The sequence below is a fragment of the Peromyscus eremicus genome, chromosome 7, assembly GCF_949786415.1.
Source record: "Peromyscus eremicus chromosome 7, PerEre_H2_v1, whole genome shotgun sequence".
NCBI classification, from domain to species: domain Eukaryota; kingdom Metazoa; phylum Chordata; class Mammalia; order Rodentia; family Cricetidae; genus Peromyscus; species Peromyscus eremicus.
In genome coordinates, this window is record NC_081422.1 from 111,761,379 (window position 1) to 111,778,244 (window position 16,866).

Consider the following 16,866-nt stretch of genomic DNA (forward strand, 5'->3'; position numbering starts at 1 on the left):
TTTGCCTCAGATGCGGCTGCACCCTATTCTCCCCACAGGCCAATGCACTTTGCCCTGACTCTTTGCAGCAGTCCTGACTGCTATGCTACTTTGTGGCTACTGTGCTTCTAGTAGTTCCAGGTTAAGCTGTGAAGTAACTATTTTGCTGTCAAGTATCCAGCCATTACCCCATCAGGTGTTAAACATGACATCAGCCTCACAAAGAAGCTGTAGGGGTACAGTCTCAATGTTTTTATAGTTCCCGTAGTATGACTTATCAAGGTTTCCTCTTCCTTTGAGCCATGTGCTACTTTCCAATCACTAAGGAATAGAAGTTACTTATAATTAGCTTAAAGAAAGCAGATAATTTCAGGAATCTTCATACAGCTACATACCTATAATATGTGATGAAATATTTTTAAATCACAGAACCAAAAATGACTGAAATAAATTAAATATGTACAAATCTTACTGGAGTGGGGAGGACTTGGCCAAAACTAGAGCCCCACAGCAGACACACCTGTATCTACCACAGCAGCATGCTTAGACTCTGAAGAGAGCTGGCAGAATAGGAACAAGGACCAAAGACACAGAGATCAAATGAACTTAAATAATGCATAGGATGTGAGCACATGAAGAGTGCTCTGTTATGTCCATCACAGCCCACAGAGTGAGTGGTCTTAGGTATCACCCCTCCCACCATCCCAACTCCATCTAACTGTTTAGTCTGAACATTTCTTCCATCACTCCATTTCTGTTCTCTATACAGATGAGCTGGGTATGAGGGATAGTCAAACCAAATGAACTTAGTTTGTGTCCTTTGGCCAAGGACTTCCAACAACTCAAATCACAAAGCAGGCTTAAGGTTAGCCCATTATCAGTGGATACACTAAGGGGCAGCCACATGGATGTTGAGAAGCCCTTTACTTTTGATTTTAGAATGCCTATTGTGGTGATATATTGTTTAGAATCTAAGAAATAAAGCTTGCCTGAAGATCGGAGGACAGAGCCAGCCACAGAATTAGCCAAAGAAGGCAGGCAGTGGTGGCACACACCTTTAATCCTAGCATTTGGGAGGCAAAGGCAGAGATCCATCTAGATTTCTGTGAGTTCAAGGCCACACTGGGCTACACAAGATTAATCCAGTCTAAAAGAGAAACAGAGCCAGGCAGTAGTGGCATATACCTTTAATTCCAGCATTGGGATCATACGCCTTTAATTCCAGCACTAGAAAAGTTGAGACAGGAAGTGATAATGGCTCAGTAGAGAAAGGAATATAAGGCGGGAGGAGACACAAACTCACACTCTTCAGGCTGAGGAGTTGGTGAGGTTAAGAGGTGGTAGCTGTGGCTTGCTCTGCTTCTCTGATCTTTCAGCTTTCATCCTGATATCTAGCTCTGGGTTTTTATTAAGACCAATTAGGATTCGTGCAACAGCCTATTTTTCATACACATTTGTTGTTGAACTTGGAGCACTATGTTAAGATACCATCACAATTAAAAGACACAGGCAGTCCTCAAAGGGAATGTGTCCATACAGTTAATGCAGAATTGACCACTTTGACTAGAGGGTTCTTTTAAGAAAACTGCCATGTTCAACAGTGGTGATAAAAAGTAAGCTAGACACCCCTCCACTGTGCCCTACTGTGACCTCATCACACCCACGCCAAACTGGTTCATTCGGATAATGGCTGGAAAAATCATCATTGCCATCCTGAGTTCTGCCTGAAAAAAAATACCATGCTAGTTGGCAAATTCCCAGACCTTTTTGGAAAACACAGTGGTTACACTATCAAAAGTTTAATTCATAAATTGAACAAACCCAACATTATTTTAACTAGGAAAAAATGTGTTACATTTGTTTATGCTACAGAATATTACTTTAACTGTGTAAAGGTGCGTTACTTTTGTTTATGCTGCATTTGTTTAACTATGTAAAGATGTATTGCATTTGTTTCACCTTGCCTGCCTAAGGCATCTGATTGGTCCAATAAAGAGCTGAACCGCCAATATCTAGGCAGAGAAAGGATAGACAGGGCTAGCAGGCAGAGAGAATAAACAGGAGGACAAATCTAGGCTCAAAAAAAGAAAGAGCAAGAGGAATGAGAAGAAGAGGAAGAGAGAACAAGGGAAACACCTGGAGCAGAAGCCAGGCAGACGCCAGCCAGCAAGATCAGATAAACAATTTAAACAGACCTATGTTGTGGAATAATCTTTTTGTACACTGTGGATATGTGTCACTTGGATTGGTTTAATAAAAAGCTGAACGGCTAATAGCTAGGCAGGATTTTCGGGGCAGAGAGGATGCTGGGAAGAAGGGCAGAGTCCCCAGCCAGATGCAGAGGAAGAAGGACATGTAGAAGATGTGTTAACAAGCCATGAGCCTCATGGCAGCACATAAATTATTAAAAAATGGGTTAAGTTATAAGAGCTAGTTAGAAACAAGCCTAAGCTATCGGCTGAGCTTTCATAATTAATAAGAAGTCTCCATGTGGTTATTTGGGAGCTGGCGAGTGGGACAGAAAAATCTGCCTACAGATCTATAACCCCTAAGGAAATAGAAACAGTCATTAAAACTTTCCCAAACAAGAAAAGCCCAGATGGTTTCAGTGCAGAATTCTACCAGACTTTGAAAGAAAAGCTAATACCAGTACTCCACAAAACAGAAACAGAAGAAACATTGCCAAATTCTTTACACGAGGCCACAGTCACCTGATACCCAAACCACACAAAGACTCAACAAAGAAAGAGAATTACAGACCAATTTCCCTCATGAACATTGATGCAAAATTCTCAATAAAATGCTGGCAAACTGAATCCAAGAACACATCAAAAAGATCATCCACCATGAACAAGTGGGCTTCATCCCGGAGATGCAGGGATAGTTCAACATATGAAAATCTGTCAGTGTAATCAACCATATAAACAAACTGAAAGGAAAAAAAAAAAAAAAAAACACATGATCATCTCATTAGATGCTGAAAGCCTTTGACAAAATCAAACACCCCTTCATAATAAGAGTCTTGTAGAGATGAGGGATACAAGGAACATAACCTAAATATAATAAAAGCAATATACAGCAAGCTGACAGCCAATATCAAACTAAATGGAGAGAAACTCAAAGCAATTCCACTAAAATCAGGAACAAGACAAGGCTGTCCACTCTCTTCACATCTATTCAATATAGTACTCGAAATTCTAGCTACAGCAATAAGACAACAGAAGATCAAGGGGATATACTTGGAAAAGAAGTCAAAGTATCGCTTTTTGAAGATGACATGATAGTATACATAAGCAAACCCAAAAAGTCTACCAGGGAACTCCTACAGCTGGTAAATGTAGCAAGAATCCTAATTAGTCTTAATAAAAACCCTGAGCCAGATATCAGGGTAAAATACTGAAAGAACAGAGAGACAAAGGAACAAACCACAGCCACCTCCTACCTCACCAACTCCTCAGCTGAAAGAGACTGAGCTCCAGAAAGACAAACATGGTATGTACTCAGTCATAAGTGGATATTAGCCATAAAGGACCATGCTACAACCCACAGACCCAGAGAGGCTAGGTAACAAGGAGGGCCCAAAGGGGAACACATTGATCTCCCTGAGAAAGGAAAAAATAGAAGAGATTTGGGTGGAAGAGGAGCAGGTAGGAATGGGAACTTGAGGGACTGGATTGTGGGGTAGATGGAAAGGAAAAGTACTGAAAGAAATGACTGGAAGGGGGGGATTTGGGGGTCAGTTAGAAACCTGATGCAAGGGAAACTCCCACAAATCTGCAAGGATGACCCCAGCTAAGACTCCTAGAAATAGTGGATAAACAGCCTGAACTGGCCATCTCCTGTGATCACACTGATGACTACCCCAATTGTCATCAGAGAGCCTTCATCTAATAACTGATGGAAAGAGATGCAGAGACCCACTGCCAAACATCAGTCCAAGCTCAGGGAACCTTGCTGAAGAGAGGGAGAAAGGATTGTAGGAGCCAGAGGGGTCAAGGACATCACAAGAAAACCTACAAAGTCAATTTACCTTGCTCATAGGAACTCACAGAGCCTAAACCAACAACCAAGGATCCTGCATGGGACCAACCTAGGCCCTCTACATATTTATGACAGTTCTGTAACTTGGACTACTTGTGGGACTCCTAACAATGGGAGCAGGAACTATCCCTAACTCTTTGGCTGGCTCTTGAGAACCTATTCCTCATACTGGATTGCCTTGCCCGTCTTAATACAAGAAGAAGTGCTTAGTTTTATTCCAACTTGATATGCCATGTTTTGTTGATACCCATGGAAGGCCTACCCCTTTCTGAACAGAGAGAAGGAGTAGATTGAGGCAGGAGATGGGGAGCAGAGAGGAAATGGGAAGAGGGGATGGGAGTAGAGGAAGAAGAAACTGTGGTCAAGATGTAAAATAAATAAATAAATTTTTTTAAAAAAAGTCTAGGAAGAACCAGAAGCTTCAGTCTAAGATAGTGGACCAAATAATAATTCATGCTGCAGTTTCCAGTTACTGTGATATGAACAAACTTTGAGTTTCCAATAAGCCATATACTGGGGGAATCTAAAAACATCAAACACTTGCTGGGCAGTAGTGGCATACACCTTTAATCCCAGCACTCGGGAGGCAGAGGCAGGTGGATCTCTGTGAGTTCAAGGCCAACCCGGTCTACAGAGAGAGTTCTAGGACAGCCAGGGCTACACAGAAAAACTCTGTCTCAAAAAAAAAGGAAAAAAATCAGATACTTGATCTTGATCTACATTTTTTTCTTCACTTAATGAGTTTCATGGAACATAGTATTTTACAAATTTAGTTATCTAGAACTAAGGTGCTTATTGAGATAAAAGTTTTAAAAGATACATTTTAAAAAAAAATATTTTATTGGTAGCTGGAAAGATGGCTCAGCAGTTAGGAGTACTTGGTGCTCTTGAAGAGAACCTGGCTTTAGGTCCCAGCACCCACATGGTAGACCACAACCACCTGTAACTCCATTGCAAAGGAATCCAATGCCCTCTTCTGACCTCTGGAGGCACCAGGCAGACACATGGAACATATACATGTACACAAGCAAAACATTCATATACACAAATTTTTTTTTAATTCAAGTCTCTGACTAGAACCACTACTTATATCTCCATTATTTTAAAAAATTAATTATTTTACAATCACTTTTTAAGTTTTTTTTAAGATTTATTTTATTTTTCAGTATGTGTATGTGTGTCTGTGGTTGAAGTATGTCCACATGAGTGCAGATACCCATGGAGGCCAGAAGAGGGCAGCAGATTCCTTGGAGCTGGAGTTAAGGGAGGTTGTGAGTCACTCCATGTGGGTGCTTTTTGTCTTTTTGACATTGTTGTTCACTATCACCACTTCAATTTCAGTTGTGTATAGAATCTGTCCAAAAACAAAGTTAAAAATAAATAAATACATAGCATAAAACTTAAGAGTTTTGTGGAAATTACAAACTTGGAGGGGATAGACTTGTCTGTTTGCTAGACTATAAATGTAATGAGATCAAAATGTAATTCCCAGAAGAAGCAGTCAGTGTGTGTTGCTGGCACACAGACCATATGGGTCTATGGGAGAACAGAGGCCAAAGATGTACTACTGGTATTAAATAGGGGCTTCAGATAACCCTTAATTCATTTCTTCAAAGAAGAAAATTACATGGCCTTTTTTTTTTTATTCTTCTGTTTTCCATGTAATTTCACTATTATTTTCCTACAAGCACTTAAAGTTATTAATAATAACATCAATGGCAACTACAACACGGATTGCTCACTGTGTGCTAGGCACTGTATTAAATGCTTTATGTATATAAAACCTCTACCAAACAGGCACTATTATTACCTTAAGTTGCCAGTTGGGGAAACTGAGCTTTAAATAGGTAACATCCTAATTTTAAGAGCATACAGTGTGGCACAGACTAAAGTAGAACCAGTCTTTTCAAATTCAAGAAAAGTGTCTATAACAACTGGATCCCACTCGCTTCTTTCCATGATGAGAACAAGGGTTGGGAGGCTCACTACCCTGTAGGGACATTCAGACCAACAGAAAAGACTAGCAGGCCACTGTTCTCAAGACCCTAGAGTGGAGAGGCAGTAACTCAGCATGCTCCCTCACTGTCACAGGAGCAGTGAGTCAGGGCTGCCTACTGGGTTCTTACTGAATGGCAACATAGTAGCCACCAAAAATAAAATAGCATCAGATACCTCAGCTCCTGAGTCTAAGTTCTGCAGAATTCTTATATTTTTAAATATTTTAAGTGAGAACTTTACACATTAGAAAGTGGCTTCTCCAAACTGAATATAATGGGCTAAATTTTTTTCATTATATTTATTGTTCCTGTGATCTGATGAGTTTACTTATAACTCCTGATATGAGCACAGGGGAAGGATTATTTATAGGGACAGTGGCAGATCTTTTTGTTGTCTATTTGAAGAGGCAAATGACAATAAATTCACGAATGCAACGATAAAGCCTCTTTCCTTCATAAGCTTCTCACAACCACCCAAAATGATCAAGTCTGCATTGTAGGTTTGAAGTGTGCCATATACACACTGCTGGAAACACAGACAAATTTGTGTTCTTTCCACAAGGTCAGAACCATTATTTTAAAGAATAATAACAAACTCACAAGCTACATTATCAGTATATTGACTGCATTTGCCAAGTGGTCCCAATTTCCCTTGATAGCTGGCTGAGGAGAGATTAATTTCAATCTTAATTACTAATATTAACTCTCAGATCACACACCATGTAGTAATTATGTCTCTGTCTCTGTCTCTGTCTCTCTCTCCCTCCCTCCCTCCCTCCCTCCCTCCCTCCCTCCCTCCCTCCCTCTCGGTATGTCTAGGGTTATAAAAAGGTTAAAGAGGGAACAAGTTCAAGGAGATGGAGGTGGACACAGACACGGGCCCTCTAAACCACTGCAGGTACTTAGATTAACCTAGTCAGTGGAAAGCTAGTTCAGGGCAAGCCCAGGAGTGAGTGAAGCTGCAGAGGTGAGGTAGACAGGACCTGGAGACCTGACAGTTAGGTGCACAGCCAGGTCTGGACACAGGAACAGACCATCACAGGGCAACCTAAGTAGGGGACCTAGTTGAGCTGACACACACAGGGATCTCAGGTGACAGATGGGCTCCCATCTCCATCTCAGTGTTCGGTGTGGAATACAAGTGAGGGTGTCACCTTTCCACAGTCTCAAGGCTCAAGAAGTCCTTGGCCTAGTATGTTTTTAGTATGTCTGTGTGCCCACATGATCCCAATCTCCTTTGTTTCACTTACATGTGGTATTTTTTTATTTTTTATTTTCAGGATTAAGTTATTACTAATCTGTGCTTCACATGTGGGGCTGGGACCTGCACATGCAATGACATGCAGAGGCATCCTTTCTCTGTGTTTGCACTCAAAATAGAGCCAAAAGCTGCTTTGTGAAATGGAGTCATCAGAGCAAGACACAGCCTGAAAGCCAATGTTCCACACAATTTGGAGTAACTTAGTGCACCAGGGAAGCCTGATCTCAACGAAGTGCTGCCAGAATTTGAAAGGAAGGTATGAGAAAGTCAGGTGACCAGCAAAGCACCTGACTATCCTGCCTTTTTTTAAAAGGATCACAGGTAGGAGATTCTCAAATGGCAGCATCCATGAGCATCATTAATGATGAGAAGGGGAGAACTAAGAAAGTAGCCAGGCAAGAGAACCAAAAAGTCAGTGAGTCTATTTTTTCCATTTTCCTTACATATCTCATTATTGGGCCTGACACACAGTCTACTCCCAAGTCAGCATGGTCAGCAGCCTGTAATGAGCTGGTGTGACAAATATTCAACTAGCTGCTTTTACATAGTTCGGTGTCCATAAAAACAGTGAGAGCCTCAAAGCTAACCACAGGAACAGTCTCATTCACCTCATAATAAGATAACTATTAATGTATCTTTCTTAAAGTAAGTTAATTTGTGACTAACCATAAGGAGAATATTACACAGGTATTCATTAAAGGAATAACATACTGATAGCCATAGCCTATCTTCTTGAATAAAAGATGTCTTATACCACCTGCCAAAATGAAAATACTACACCACAAGATAGCACCCAGCATCACAAACAGCACACTGACAGGTATTAGTCTCCAAAGGTCTTTTCATTTTCTGTTTTGAGAAGCCTGTTACCATGGTCAACTTGCTGGGCTCAAGTATCTCCTGCCTTGGTCCCGCCCCCGGAGCTGGACTGCAGCACAGGTAGGCTGCCACTAGCAGTCCTCAGGACATAGAGGGTGTTGGTAATGCATTAGAATATGCTGTGGATGTCCCTGCTCAGAGCAGAAGCACAAGGAGGCTGTGGAAGAATGTGGAGCCATCGCTCAGTTATCTCCCAGCAGGGACACTGACAGTCTGGGAACAAGAGTTGAAGAAACTGTTTGTCTCTGGTTTTGGTACTCTCTAAGCATGGAACAAAGTGTTAACTTAAAAAAGAAGAAAAGTTGCTCTAAGCTGGGAGAGGGGGAAAGGGAACCAGGGGTAAGGAAGTGGCATGAGGAAATAGGCACCTCTCCATTATCTCCTATAGCAACACCTGGCGGGAACCCCACTGAGAGCAAGAACTCCCCATTCATCACCCTCCAGGGCTGTCTCCTTAAATACTAATTGTTCTCAACTATAAATTTAGAAATTCCTTTTTGTGAAATATATGTCTACATGGTTTCATCAAGCGAAAAGCATTATTTCAGGGTAAAAAGACACTCTCAAAAGTCACACTGCAGGCTTTCTTCTAATTTAACACAGTCACACCAACTGCCAAAATGAAAGAAATCTGACAATAATATGTGCTACTTTGGTGGTAAATAAATCCAAATTCTCAGTTTTGAAGAGAAAAAAAAAAATAGGGGAAGGGGCTAAAAGACACAGTGCCTTAAATTTAATTAGTCATTAATAAGTGTTCTATCCCTAGTTAACAAGGCAAATCGATCCTTTTAGTTCTGGCTGCAGTTTATTTAAAGATTTTACAATGTTACTACTTAAGATCAGGTCCTATGGAGGTGTTATCTCACCATTTATATTTTCACAACACTTATGATATTGCTATCACACTCTTAAAATAAATGAAAAGCCCATGCCACATTTCAGACCAACAGAATGATACTGATTCTATTTTTATTTCAGGAAATAAACATTAAAATAATTCTCTACTGCTCACTTCTTTCAATGTTGAACAGTTAAAAAAACCTATATAGGGTTTTTTTTCCTCCTTTTTTTGTTACAAGCATACTTCAGAAGTAGGTATTTAATCACTTGGCTTTAAAATTCAGCTCTAGATAATATATTACAAAAATTGTGACAACAAAAGCATTTTGTGACAAAATTATTATGCTTTTAATTTTCTATTAAATTATGATTTATTAACATTCTGCACTTTAAAGATTAGTCTGTGTATAGAATGAATTTAGTGGTGCATTTAATGAGACAAGAAGATAGAAGGATGAACATGAAAAGATTATTCTATATTGTAGTACATGAGCTGTTTGACAATTCTAGCGCAGTCCAACAGAAAGCTTCTCTCTAGATTGATCACGGCTCAGTTAACAGCACTGAATATCTAATACCTCCAACTCAATTAATTCTCACCTGATTAACATCAGACTGATATTCAAACTAAATCATCTCTCCAGTCAAGTAGAAATCAATATTTCTGATTTTACTTTTAAATTACAATAGAAAATAAAATGCATGCATCTTCAATATGCCAAGAGTAGCTTTCCTAGTCTACCATGGCATGGGTAACACAGTTGATTAAAGTATTATTCTAATTTGAGCACCACTATGTAGCAGGATCTGATTAATCTGAACCCAGAGATGGGGTAAGGTAATTAAATATATCTTATACAGGGCAAATAGAAAATTGACATAAAATAAACTTGACTTCTTTAAAACAAACCTCGCTGTTTATCAGCTCAAGTAGTTAAGAATATAGTTTTATTAGAGATTGGTTACTCTCAGACAAAAAGACATGTCAGGCATATTTCTAACGGGCCAAGAAACAGCGACTCTTCTTCAGATCTATTCCTTCTACAACTATCCTCTCCAAAAGGCAGGCACATAACTGAAACCAACCCAGTTATTTCTAAGTGACCTTTCCAGAAAGAGGAAAACCTAGTGACCCAACCTTGTTGAGTATGGAAATCACTAAGTCCCAAAATAAGAAAACTCTTATGCAAATTTGTAATGTTACTATAAAAGAGAATATGGAATTGACTTCACCCTTCTTCATTTCCTTTAATTTAACACAGAGACAAACTGTAAAGCCAAATTATTTGCTGTGTTTATTGCCCAGAAACGACTGTTTTGCTTATTAGCAAACTCAAAAAATTAGAAGAAAATTAGAAAAAAAGTTCTTAGAATGAAAATTACCAGTAAATGTAGTTTACTAGAGTTGAGAGTTTTCAGTAGTGTAAATCAAAATTGTGCTGTACATACAATGCAGATATATAATAGAACCACGTGTTATAATGTAATGGTGTTATATGCATTTTATATATAAAATCTTATTTATAATGTAAAAATGTACATTTTTATTTTTAAATTTCATAAACTTGCATTTGTAGATAAGAGAATTCAAAGAAACACAAAACAACAAGCTTTACCTTTTTTCTGCTAAATAGTCTATCAAATAACATGAATACAAAGGATTAAATAAATAATTATTTAAAATACTGCTAATGCACTTACAATGTTAGATTTCAGACTAACTATGTGCTACTCATGTGCAAGCATAGAGCATTATGCTAAGATCTAAAAAGTCAAAAAACAGTGCCAAGGAGAGCCTTGAACACTTAGAAGACACTATAGAAAAACATTTCACGTTTATTCTTTATATTCTTAAAAACTTTATTAAAAGACTAAAAAAGAATCATAAGATGTAATTCATCTCAGGTAGAAAAAGTAGCTGCCACAAAGTCTTCTTTGTTAAACTCCACAAAGAGTATTTTTAATTTTAAACTAGAATGTCAACAGGGTTGATTGAAATAAATAGAAATAAATTAATGCTAAATAATTACTAAGGAAGTTTTGTTTATAGAAATGAATAATTCAGTGTTTCACAAACTAAATTCAAGAAGCAGCTGCTTTGCTGACATTCAGCTAAAAAGAGCTTCCTTTAAATGTACAAGCTTGAACAGCAAAGGATCATCATATTTTCCATGTCAAAGAGAGTATGTTATTCCTAGGTCTTCTGGGTTTGGTGTAAAATATTCCACAGTTCCAATACTAACCAGCCAATCATGTAAGGAGTCTCAGCATTATCATTATCATGGGAAGACTCTGTCACATTCTACTTAACTGAATATATGCATAGTTTCTGGCCTGTTACATCTTATAACAGCTGGGAAGAGAGAATAATTCAGATTTCTAACAATCTGTTCATGGCCTACTTGGTCCTGGGTTTTATGGTAATTCCAAAATGAGCCCTAGACTGCCTTTCCACCCAAGGTAGTCTCAGGCTGTATCCTATTCATCCAAAAAGAGCAAGGAAGGGAGCGCCAAGTTAGCAGAGTGAAGAGACACTGTCCTGTTTGCTCTCATTACGTAACACCCGAGTCTTACATATGAGCAGCCACTAGGTATGAAATGTGGAAATGTTTAAAAGGTTACAACTAGCACCCAAGATCAATCTGATGTCATAATAAAACATCAGTAGTCACAAAAGGAAACTAGGTCCTGTGCTTATGTAATTTTTGTTTTAGGTTTATCTGTTGTACATGGTAACTAAAGCTTGCAACTCTTTAGTGGATCATAAAAATATGGTAGACAGAAAACAGTATCCTCTTCTCTGGCTTTAACTAACACATCAAAAAGTGCATATTAACATGCCATTTTAACATATATGTTACATATATAAATATGCATACCATTTGAATCATGTTGAACACAGGCATTTCCTCTACCATGTGTCATATCTTCATGATGAAAACATTCTTCTCTTTTCCTTCCCATTTGGTTTATGAGATATTCTGACAATATCACCCATGTTGGCCTGAACCTTGCTGCGGGGCCAAGAGACAACATGCCACTGGTCTAGTGCATGCTACTTCTAATGCTCTTCAAATTCTCCACATTTAGCTCGTTCTTCTGTTAGGTATGTACTGAGTGTGTCTCTCCCTCAAGCTGTGTTCCAGCTGTGGACTGTATATGTGAAACCAATCAGAAACTCTATGCTTAGAAGCTTATCCTCAAAGGCAGACAAGAAGAGAAACACTGTGGACCATTACAGTGTCTCAAGAGGGGACAATCAGAGAAGAGCAACAGGACACGTTTTCAGTAGGACTGTCCAGGTAGTACCCTCCGAGGGAACTGCCAGAGGAAAAACTTAAAGCAAGGAAACCAACAAGGTAATTTCACAGCCAGTAATACCAAAATGTCTAATTCTGCACATGACAATCCAAAAAAAAAAAAAAAAAACCATTTACAAAGAAAATGAGCAATGAGAAAGATAACAGTAGATGAGACTACTAAATTCCTAAGCATGGCACAGGCCATTCCCAAGGCACAGCTGTCAATGCTAGTATGCCTCAGTCATGAACAAGTCAGGGTTTGTGTTCAAGAGCTAAAAGGAAGGTAAAGATTAAGACACAAGACTTAAACTTAAATACCACATGGTCAGCTCTCAGATCACATACACACAGGCAGCATTGTACAAAACAAGCAGGGTTTTTTTTATTTATGTATTTAGGAATGTACACGCGCGCGCGCGCGCGCGCACACACACACACGCAACAAACAAAAAGAGGCTATTAATTTGAGAGAGTGTAAATGGGATAGATGGGAGGTGCTGGAGGGAGAAAAGGAAAGGAGAAATGATGTAATTATCTTATAATTTCAAAAAATAAAAAATTATAAAAATAAAAATAAAAGGTTTGTAATAAAAGCAATCTGTTGGGAAATATTATTCACTAAGGATATTTCTGGAGTAGCAGAATGTAGAAACTGCATCTTAATTTGCTTTATTTTTCTAAACAAAAAGCAACAGAAACTAAGCATCAATACAACTTCTCCAAGGTAATAAAAAAAATTAAGCAGCAAGCCCTATCTCTAACAGGCTTTGTAGTGAGGAACCTAAGTCCTGGCTTACGGGCTGGAATGACTAATCTAGTAATTACATGCTGTTCTGAGAACCTCTATTTTACCCAAATGAGTGAACACACATATATGTCCTAAAGAGAAGTCGAGGACTGGAAACACAACTCAACGACAGAATACTTGTCCGGCAAGCATGAGGTTGTAGATGATACTTCCCAGCACTGCACAATAGAGGTGGGCAGTATGTATGATAGATGCACGATGGGCAACAGAGAATAGACGGAAAATTCTGATTCAAAGTCTTTGCGCTAAAGAGATTTATTACATTTCTAAAAGTAGCTGAAATACTCTTAACAAATCTGGGGTTTCTGGTGTGGCTGATTTATGCTGGCTTTAACTTGTCTATATCATTTCCATTAATCTCTTAACTTGCAATTAAGAATTTTCTTTGTGCTTGCAAAATAAAAGCAGATTAATTCCTAATTGCCAGTACTCAATGTTTACATACGAGTCCTTTTGTTACACTTTTCACTTGTTTTTGTTAAATAACTCCTTCAGAAAATATCCTATCTGTTGAAGCACCACATACCCTGTGAAGTCATAACCACTTAAGACTTATTGGCCAAGCACCACACTTACTTTCAGGAAACAGGTATTTTGCATGTTGGCTATGTTTCCTTTTACACATTATTTTCAGTTTTCAATGTACTGGGTATAAAAATGAGCATGAAAATACTCCCAAAATTCCCGTTAGATTTAAAGGATTCAACTACAAATAGTACTAGGCTGAGTACTATCATTGTTTTTAAAAAAATCTACATTTCTCTAGAAGTGTTACCTTTTAGTATATACAAAATAAGAAATCTGGTTCACACTCTAAGTATTCAAACTATTTTAAAAACTAAATATTTTCTCTTAAGAGTGTATTAGAAGGAATGTTTTCTATACTCATATCTTAAGAATAAAAAATACACATACAATAAAAAGTCTAATTCAACTTTTAGCCCAGTACAGCATAAGCCCAAGCGCTATGCATAAAGAATAAAAATTCAAGTTTATAATGGAAATGTCAACTGATGGGCACCACTATACTTAGCCAGGAGCATCAGATGGGAACATTTCATAGACAGACTGCATAGAAAACAAATGTTATTGGAGCTATAAATAAGGAACTCATGAGCATGAACACTGCAATAGAGTGTAGGGCCTCTGAAAGTAAAACGTAGGTATGATATAAACCCATCTGATAGTTCCCTGTAAGTCATTTTCCACAGACTTATAAAGCTATGGTTTCACAGACTTTTAAAAAGGGAAAGTTTTCTATGCTGTTGTACGTAGTGGTTTCATTCTATATTCTTAACTACGATGCAATCTTCAAATTTTCTTGCAAATCCAGCTTATCAGGTTTTCAGCCTTTAGGGTTTTGGTAGCCACGTGGAACTCCTGAATAACCAATGATAAAACTTCTGGGTTAATTCCTTGTTCATAAAGCTATGCACAGACAGTTTTCATACATAACCTAGTATCTAAAATTCTTGAGGTCAGTATAGGACACCCCACAGCCTTCTCGCCACAGAGGCACTATGGCCACTGCTCCAAGCTCTTCCTCTTATTTATAAACCCTATTAAAACATTCTCCAAATCCACCTAACAGCTGAAGTGATGAATAAAAATGTATTCGTCCTACACTGTGAACAGGAATTTATTCTACATAACAGAAAGAACAAGCTACCCTGAATTTTGACACATAGCACTCACTATAAGCAAATAAAGCAACTGTATAGAAATGCACACACAGCAAGGGAGGAAGAGCATCTCTCTTTTGCGTCTACAGCCACAAAGACTCTCACGCTCCAATGCCACCCACCTCACTGTAGACAGCATTTGACTAGAGATTTGCCCCACCCACATATGACCCTAACATCCACTGTTTCAATGCACACACACTGGGTTATAACAGACAGGAAAGTCCTGTAACGTGACTACCAAGGTCAAATTTAATCCTACAACTAAATTCAAAGCTGTATTAAAAAGAAAGTCAACATAGTTTTAGAAGGATTGAATGGCCTCTCAAGTTAAAGGAGTACTTTTATTTATTTATTTATTTATTTATTTATTTATTTATTTATTTGCTTGCTTACTTATTTATTTATTTACTTATTTGGTTTTTAAAGACGGAGTTTCCCTGTGTAGCCCTGGCTATCCTGAAACTCACTCTGTACACCAGGCTGGCCTCAAACTCAGAGATCCTCTTGCCTCTGCCTCCCAAGTGCTAAGATTAGAGGCGTGTGCCATCATCTCCCAACTAAAAAGGGGAGTTTGGCCAGTTAGATGGCTCAACTGGAAAAGGTGCCTGTCACCCAGTCTGACGACTCAAGTATGGTATTTGGGACCCACTGTAAGTTGTTCTCTGACCCCATACAATCACCACCCTCCCCTCCCCTATATATAACAAATAAAAGCACTTTTAAAAGATATATTTTGAACCTAGAAGCTAAGACTCCAAGTCATACTTCTCTGAAGGCTGTCTACACAACCACCCACGAACTTAACGTGCCTGAGTTCGCTGCTCTGGCTTCTCCTCACAGCTCCTCTTTTTAAAGCCCATGTCAGGCTAGCGTTCCTTGTGATACTTTACATCACACTGTCCTCTCCCCAAACAGGCCTTCTACTTGCAGCTTTGTCAAAGGAAAAGCATCTCTTCACTACCAGCTCTTCCATCTACCCTGAGCCCAAATATACAATGTACATGACTTCAATCTCATGGCTCTGAGACAGGCAAAAGACAATGGACCTACATGAAATTAAAACATACAAAAGTGAAACTGCTGTGCTTCCCCTCCTACAAAGTTACTATTTATATTAGAGTCCTGGAGGATACCACTACATGCATAATTGCATACAGATAAGACCAAGGAGAGGACCAACTTAAGACTCAAAATAATCCTGAAAGTAACGAAAAGGTGGTGGAAATGTAAAGTGCAACTTCAAGCATAATGCAACTTCCTGCACTGAAGACTTTTAAAACTTAAAATTTTAGAAATGGAGTGTCAGGTGATAAGCTCGACAAGAATCTATGTCTGAAGAAACCTAATACAACAGGAACAGAAACTTCAACATCACTGCCAAATCCCAGAACGGGACACGGTCCATCTGAGTTTGCTTCTGGAAACTCATCTTTAGATGGAGCTTGCCAGTAAGAATAGAGTCCTAGAGAAGGTGGCCAGGGTTTGAAAGGCCAACAGACCACAATGGATAGTATGAACTAAGCAGTCTTACAATCCTCACAGGGCATGTATGGAAAAATACAGCATTTGGCCAAAAAAGGAATGCAACTCCCTTATGGCTTTAAATGTAAGAGTTCAGGCTTGAGCCTACACACAGCGGTGAATGTCACCAAGCAGCATACCCAAGAAAGCTTAACTAGCAACAGGGTTTTCGATGTAACTGGAAGAGGAAGAAAATCTTCCAGATAGAGAAAGACAGTCCATGTGCTAACAGAATAGGTCAGGCGAAAGATGATGAAGATAATTCTGAGTAAAAACTGCAGGATACTACAGGCATAAATCTTTCCTCAATGTTCAATAAAACAAACAGAGCGAAAGGGCAAAAACTGGCTGGCTGCCACCGTACTAAAAGAAGAGTCACATATCACAAATCTCACAGATTCTAGGCAGAGTCAGTGAGCACAGAACTCAGCCCCGACCCCACCTCCTCGGACGTGCTGCCTGCACAGATGCATTAATCTCCTCAGAAGGCCAGGGACAACACTCCTCATCTCAACAGAATGCTGCAGGCACGCATAGAGAAGTCTCGAAA

General features: G+C 38.9%; 1 protein-coding gene across 1 annotated transcript in view; it reads right to left on the reverse strand.

Annotated features, from left to right (window-relative positions):
• Cmc1 (C-X9-C motif containing 1) overlaps positions 1–16,866 on the reverse strand; it is a 77,335-nt gene that overhangs the window by 16,346 nt on the left and 44,123 nt on the right. The window lies entirely within an intron of this gene.